An 8,038-nucleotide genomic window follows, 5' to 3' on the forward strand; every position below is an offset into this window, starting at 1 on the left:
AGCTCCTTCGGGCGACGGGGCGGCTCCGGCGGCGGCGGCTTCGGGAACGGGGGCGGGGTGAGGAGAGAGGGCGGCGGGGCCAAGGTATATAAGGAGGGGGGTGCTGCCTTGCGGAAGGGGGAGACGGCGGCGGCGTCGTGGCCGTGCGGGACACGGGCGGCGGCTCCGTCTCCAGGTGGGAAATGACAGCGGCTGGGCTGGGCCGCGCGGGGAGCTAGGCCGTCGGCTGGGCTTCGGCCCACTCGGCGCGCTCGGGATTTTTTTTATAATATTCCGCCGAACTAAAAAAATCGTAGAAAAATAAATAAAAATCTAAAAATCCCAAAACAAATTTTCACCGTCTAATTAAAATAATTAGAACGAGATGAACATTTTCTTGGCCCAAAAATGCAGTTTTGAAAAATGTGCAATTTTTCTAATGTAATTAAAATTGCAAATAAAATCCGAATAAAATCAAATATTTGATTTTAATATTTTTCCTCCAATATTTCAATTATTTTTTAGAAGTCATATTTTCTCCTCTCATGTATTTTAACATGAAATATTTTTCAGAGAGAAAAATAATTAAAACCAAAAATCCTCGTTTTATTATTTGATAAAAATCAAATATGAAAACCGGGAAAAATCCCCAACTCTCTCCGAGGGTCCTTGAGTTGCTCAGGATTTTCGAGGATTTGCCAAAATGCAATAAAATATGCTATGCAATGATGATCTAATGTATAACATTCCAAATTGAAAATTTGGGATGTTACAAACCTACCCCCTTAAGATGAATCTCGCCCTCGAGATTCGGGTTGGCTAGAAAATAGGTGAGAGTGGTTCTTCCGTAGGTCTTCCTCTCGCTCCCAGGTGGCTTCATCTTCAGTGTGGTGACTCCACTGAACTTTGCAGAACTTGATAACCTTGCTACGGGTGACTCGGCTGGCATACTCAAGAATCTTAACTGGTTTCTCCTCATAGGTCAAATCACTTTCCAACTGAATCGCTTCCAGTGGCACTGTATCTCTCAGTGGTATCTCAGCCATCTCTGCGTGGCACTTCTTCAACTGGGAAACGTGAAATACATCATGAACTCCTGACAATCCTTCAGGCAATTCCAGCTTGTAAGCAACTTCTCCCATACGCTCCAAAACTCTGTATGGTCCTACAAAATGTGGCCCTAACTTTCCTTTAACTCCAAAGCGCTTCACTCCTCGAAGTGGTGATACTCGTAGGTAAACTCTGTCTCCAACTTCGTAAACTGTCTCCTTGCATTTAGAATCCGCATAACTCTTCTGCCTGGACTGGGCTACCTTGAGCCTATCGCGAATCAACCTCACTTTCTGTTCTGATTCCTTAATCAAGTCTGGTCCAAACAACTGGCGGTCTCCAACTTCGTCCCATAACAATGGTGTCCTACACCTCCTTCCGTACAAAGCTTCGAAAGGGGCCATCTTCAAACTGGTTTGATAACTGTTGTTGTAAGAAAACTCTGCATATGGAAAATTGTCGTCCCAACTAGATCCATAATCTAGCGCACAAGCTCTCAGCATATCTTCCAATATCTGATTGACTCTCTCGGTCTGTCCATCTGTCTGTGGGTGAAAAGCTGTACTGAATTCTAGCCTGGTTCCCAAAGTTTCATGTAACTGATTCCAAAACTTCGAGGTAAACTGGGTTCCTCTATCTGATACAATGGTCCTCGGAACTCCATGCAAACATACGATTCTGGTCATGTATATCTTTGCCAACTTAGCACTGGTGTAAGTGGTCTTCACTGGGATGAAATGAGCTACTTTCGTCAAACGATCGACTACAACCCATATTGAGTCATAGCCTGAACGAGTCCTGGGCAATCCCGTGATAAAATCCATGCCTAGTTTATCCCACTTCCATTCGGGTATCGGCAATGGCTGTAGCAATCCTGCTGGCTTCTGATGCTCTGCCTTCACTCTCTGACATACATCACAAATTTCTACATACTCCGCAATATCCTTCTTCATTCCGGTCCACCAGAAAGTATCCTTCAAATCCAAATACATCTTGGTATTTCCTGGGTGAATCGAATACGGTGAATCATGGGCCTCTTGCAAGATCAACTTCCTGATCTCTGGATCATTAGGCACATAAACACGGTCCTCAAACCATAAGGTATCGTGCTCATCCTCACGAAATCCCTTGGCTTTTCCTTTACTCATTCTTTCCTTTATCTCTGCAATCTCCTTGTCTGTCTTTTGAGCTTCCCTGATCCTTTCCATCAAGGTAGACTGAATCTCCAACGTTGCTAAATAGCCTCTTGGAACTATCTCCAAACATAGCTCGCGAAAATCCTCGGCTAATAATTTCGGTAACTCTCCGGTCATGAGTGTGTTGACATGACTCTTGCGGCTCAACGCGTCTACTACTACTACGTTAGCCTTTCCGGGGTGATAATGCAATCTCATATCATAATCCTTTATGAGTTCCAACCATCTCCTTTGCCTGAGATTCAACTCCTTTTGCGTGAAAATGTACTTCAAACTCTTGTGATCCGTGTACACCTCACAGTGATTTCCGATGAGCAAATGTCTCCATGTCTTCAACGCATGCAGTACGGCTGCTAACTCCAGATCATGCGTGGCATAATTCTTCTCATGGGGTTTAAGTTTCCGTGAAGCATATGAAACAACTCTTCCTTCCTGCATAAGCACTGCTCCAAGTCCTCGACGAGAAGCGTCGCAATAAACTTCATAATCCTTGCGTTGGTCTGGCAGAATCAACACTGGTGATGTAACCAAACGTTTCTTCAACTCCTGAAAACTAGCTTCACAATCCTCAGTGCAATTGAACTTGGTGTCCTTCTTTAACAACTCTGTCATGGGTTTAGCAATCTTCGAGAAATTCTCAATGAACCTCCGGTAGTATCCTGCAAGTCCAAGAAAACTCCGGATCTCTCCAACTGACGTGGGTGCTTCCCAGCTTGTTACTGTGTCAACTTTGGCAGGGTCTACTGCTATTCCTTCTCCGGATATAACATGTCCGAGGAATCCAACTTCCTTCAGCCAAAACTCACATTTGCTGAACTTGGCGTATAACTGATGTTCTCTGAGCTTCTCAAGTACCAAACGCAAATGCTCCTTATGCTCCTCTTCGTTCTTTGAGTAGACCAAAATATCATCAATGAACACCACGACGAACTTATCCAAAAACTCCATAAACACTTTGTTCATCAGGTTCATGAAATAGGCAGGTGCGTTAGTCAGACCAAATGACATAACGGTATACTCATACAGCCCATACCTGGTGGTAAAAGCCGTCTTAGGTATATCCTGCTCTCGAATCTTTAACTGATGGTATCCTGATCGTAGATCGATCTTGGAAAATACCTTAGCTCCTTGTAAGCGGTCAAACAAATCATTGATCATCGGCAGTGGGTACTTATTTTTGATGGTCACTTCATTCAATCCACGATAATCAACAACCATCCTGAACAATCCATCTTTCTTCTCCACTAGAAGTACGGTGATCCCCAAGGTGACGGACTTGGGCGAATATAGCCTTTATCCAGTAACTCCTTAATCTGCTTCTTAATTTCCTCCAAATCTTTTGCGGGCATCCTGTACGGTCTTAGTATTGGTCATGTGCCTGGCAAAAGTTCAATCAGAAACTCAATGTCTCTATCCGGTGGCATGCCTGGCAACTCTTCTGGAAATACGTCAGGGAAATCCTTCACCACTGGTACTTCCTCATGTACAACTCCTGATAAGGAATTCACCTGAGTCCTCTTCGGCATATGCCGGGATACATACTTAATCCTTCTTCCTTCTGGGGTGGTAAGCAAAATCGTCTTACTGGCGCACTCAATGTTCCCTCCATACTTTGATAACCAATCCATGCCTAATATCACATCCAATCCTTGCGATTCCAGTACTATTAGGTCCGAGGGAAACACGTAATTACCAATCCTTAATGGTAACCGATCACACCATAAACTAGCCATATACTCTGCTCCTGGCGAGGTTACTAACATGGGTGACCTAAGGGCTTGGGTTGGCAGTTTATACTTATCCACAAATCCCCTTGATATGTATGAATGCGATGCACCAGTATCAAAAAGAACGAGTGCAGTAAATGACTTAACCAAAAACTTACCTATTACTGCATCTGGCTGAGCTTCTACCTCCTCCACGCTAACGTGGTTCACATGTCCTTTGTTGAAAGGGTTCGGCTTCTTCACAGAGCTTCCATTGCCATTTCCATTCTGGGCATCAGGGCATTCAGTTGCATAATGTCCAGTCTTCTGGCACTTGAAACAAGTAACATGACTTAGATCCCTCTTGGCTGGGGTAGATGGGTTATTACGGTTCTGCCCATTGCTTCCTCCATTCACATTACCATTCTTGGGGCCGTTATGGTTGTGCGAACTACCTCCTCCATGGGTATGCTGAAACTGTCCTCCCGATTTTGGGGCAAAACGTGGCTTCTGCTGAGCTCCAGAATTGTACTTCCCTTGTCCATACTTCCTCTTACGGTTTTCAATCTGCTGCTGCTTCCCTTCAATCATGAGTGCTCTATCTACCAACTCCTGGTAGTTGTTGAAGGTTGCTACCATCAGCTGCATGCTTAGCTCATCATTTAGTCCATCCAGAAACTTCTCCTGCTTGGCTGCATCTGTAGCAACGTCATCTGGAGCATAACGTGCTAACTTACTAAAGTCCTCCACATACTGGCCTACGGTGCGTCCTCCTTGGCGTAGGTTGCGGAACTCATGCTTCTTCATAGACATAGCTCCTGCTGAAACATGGGCAGTACGGAAAGCTTGCTGAAATTGGTCCCATGTGACAGTGTCAATAGGGTGTGTGGCTGTGTAATTCTCCCACCATGATGTTGCGGGTCCATCAAGATGATGTGCGGCAAAACGCACTCTCTCCGCATCTGTGCATCCTGCAGTGGTCAACTCCCTTCCAACCTTGTGGAGCCAATCATCTGCAACAATCGGCTCGGTGCTGCTGGAAAACACCGGCGGATTTAGCCTCAAGAAACGGGCTAAGTGATCAACAGGTGGTGGTGGTGGGTTGTTGTTGTTATTGTTGTTTTTGTTGCCTTGGTTCTGTACTAACACTTGCATCAGGGCATTCTGCTACTGAATCAACTGAGTGATCTCCGGTGGGAAAACAAATCCGGTGTCGCGTCTCGGAGGCATCTGATAGGTTTAGAAAAGATGAGATATAGAATAGAATGAGGTCTAGAGAGAAAACACTACCCATATGCTCATGAGACAAACACAATCAACATCACTCAATCAATTCAAACAAGGCATACAATCGATCTAACTATCGTTACAAAAGTGCTCGGACTATACTATTTACATGGGGGAATACTACTACTGATATGGTGGTTTACTAGAAATTTTGATCGGTCGAAGACTCCATGATATCTGCTCCAGCTTCATCAACAAAGTCATCTTCACTGGGGTCTGAGTCAGTGTCGTCGATGATGATGTAGTTATCCGGGCAAGTAGAATCGTCGTCTTGTCCTCCAGGTGCTGGGTCTCCCATGAATACTCCGATCTTCTGTATCAGGTCGCCGTTCTTCCTCACTAGTGCGACGATTTCCTCCATATAATCCTCGCGTGTAGCCTTGAGTTCTTCCTCCAACTCTGTGATCTTGGTTAATGCCTTCTTCAGTTCTATCATGTCTGTGCACATCTGGTTCTCCTGGCGATGAATGTGTTGGTTTTGCTCCTGGATGAAAGCTGCAATTGATCCATCCTTCTTGGTGCTGATCATCTCCCATTGCTCATCTCGGCGTCCACAAATCTGATAAATAGTATCCTTAAGCTCCTTGCGGTAGACTTCTCCAATGTGTCCCATAGAGATGTGGGCTGCCATGCTCTTCCCTAAACTCCAGGTTGGTGCATCAAAGGAAAATTCTATAGGCTCAGTGACTGGCGTAAACGTCCTTCCTGGAACTTGAACTTGAATCTTCCAGCGCTCCTCTTCTGGTAGTGTGGCGTTGTAGGTTCCGGTGAAGCTTGGTATTCCGATGTTCAGGTACTTAGTGACTTCCTTCAAGTGTCGTCCAAAAGGTGTCTCTTCATCCGGTTGCATGAACTTGTTCCTTGCATCCGCCATTCCTAAAAGAGTAGAAAGTGGAGAGGAGTCAGAAATGAGAAGAGATTAGTGTTCTAGGGTTTAAGCTTAGTGGCCGTGTCCTACAGTCAACCTGGCTCTGATACCACCTTTGTAGCGACCAGACCTCAAACAGTCTGTGCTGCTGTGCACCAGTGTCATCCCTGGATCAGTAATGCTGACACGCACAGTACAAATGGAGGATTTATAACAGAGTAGCAATCACACACTTATTACAACGAGTATCTCAAAAGAGAATAAGTATGTTAAATATGGCTTAAGGCCATCTAAATACGATAACAGCGGAAGACTTGGAAGATAAGTGAGTCCATCAACTCCAACGGCATCACTGAGTATAAGACCACGACCTAAGGCACCTTACTCGTCGTCTGAAAAGTCTGCAACATGAAACGTTGCAGCCCGAAACGGGTCAGCACATGGAATATGCTGGCAATGTAACACATAGAGAGTAATGAACATAATAATGCTATACTACATGCATATATGGCTGGTAGAAGGCTCTATGGTTACAGTTTTGTGAAAAGCCAATTTTTTCCTACTGCAAAGTAATAAATTTTATTTAACTATCATGGTGGTTGTTAAACATTGAGAATGGTTGACAGCATTCTCAATCCCAATTAAGTATCATCATTAACCCAACAAAATTAATTAAAATAACATGGTGATGAGATTCACATGATAATCCAAGTACTAGATACTCAAGATGTCCACAACCGGGGACACGGCTAACCATGATTAGATTGTACACTCTGCAGAGGTTTGTGCACTTTTCCCCACAAGACTCGATCGCCTCCGCTTGATTCTCGCACTACATGATGTTTGAGAAACGGATGACCGAGACACAGTCTTTCAAAAGCGTTAACTCTCTACTCCGGGTAGACAGTACCACCTACATCCCCTACATCTGCTAGTCTACCTCTTCAAGAGCTCACACAACTTAATCAACTATGCTAGAGCCCATAATAGCTTGTGGCTGCACACGGAAGTTTCTAGCATGAATAATCTCATGATCCCTTTGAGCCTGGGTGGCGGTCCTTAGAAAAACAGGCAATCCTGGAATACCCAGGTACCTCAATCCACCCAGATGTGAGTTTTAGTTGCCACCTTAAGTTTAACCATATATTAACAATCTCACATCTGTCATGGTTACACTCAAACCCAATCCACGTCTACTAGCATAGCATAGCAATATAAGCAAACGTAGAAGTAACTCCCAAGGGTTTGATAATAAAACAGGTAATAGGTACTACCTCAACTACTTCCCAGTTCCCACAATTTAATTAGATCCTAACGATGCAATGTTTTAGGATTTGTCTAATGCAATAAAACTGGGTAGTAAAAGAGGTATGATCAAAGTGTTACTTGCCTTGCTGATGATCCGTGAAACTTAGAGATTCGAAGTAGCAAGCGGCGCACTCCGGGTACTCTATCGCAAACAAACAAGCATACAATAAGCATTCATCAAATGCACAGGTAAAACTCAAATAAAAGATCTAACCAGAAAGTTCAACTTAAGAACTCTGGTTTGCAAAAAGAAACAACTCGAACGAAGCAACGAAAGTCAAACGGCGAAAGAAACAAGCTTCGTTTACTAATCTGGATCTAGGTCAAATTTTACAGTAGCAAAAACTTGTTTGAGTAGGTTAAACGGAAAGAGAATTTCGAGACGAAACTCTAGGCGCTTGAATCGCCTGATTCCGATAAACGAGCAAAAATATAAACTAAAACGAAAATCTGATCAGAAATCACGATCTGAAATAATCGCGGAAAAACCGACGAAAAAGAAAACTGACGAACAGTTAAACGAACGGACGTTCGTTAGCTGCGACAAACCGACGAACACATTCGTTAAAACGAACGGATCGGTGAACGTTCACTAATTAACTAAACCGAAAAAAATAAACCGATCTAAAAAAACTAGGGTTTCG

Source organism: Triticum aestivum, chromosome 2D, assembly GCF_018294505.1.
Source record: "Triticum aestivum cultivar Chinese Spring chromosome 2D, IWGSC CS RefSeq v2.1, whole genome shotgun sequence".
Taxonomy (NCBI): Eukaryota; Viridiplantae; Streptophyta; class Magnoliopsida; order Poales; family Poaceae; genus Triticum; species Triticum aestivum.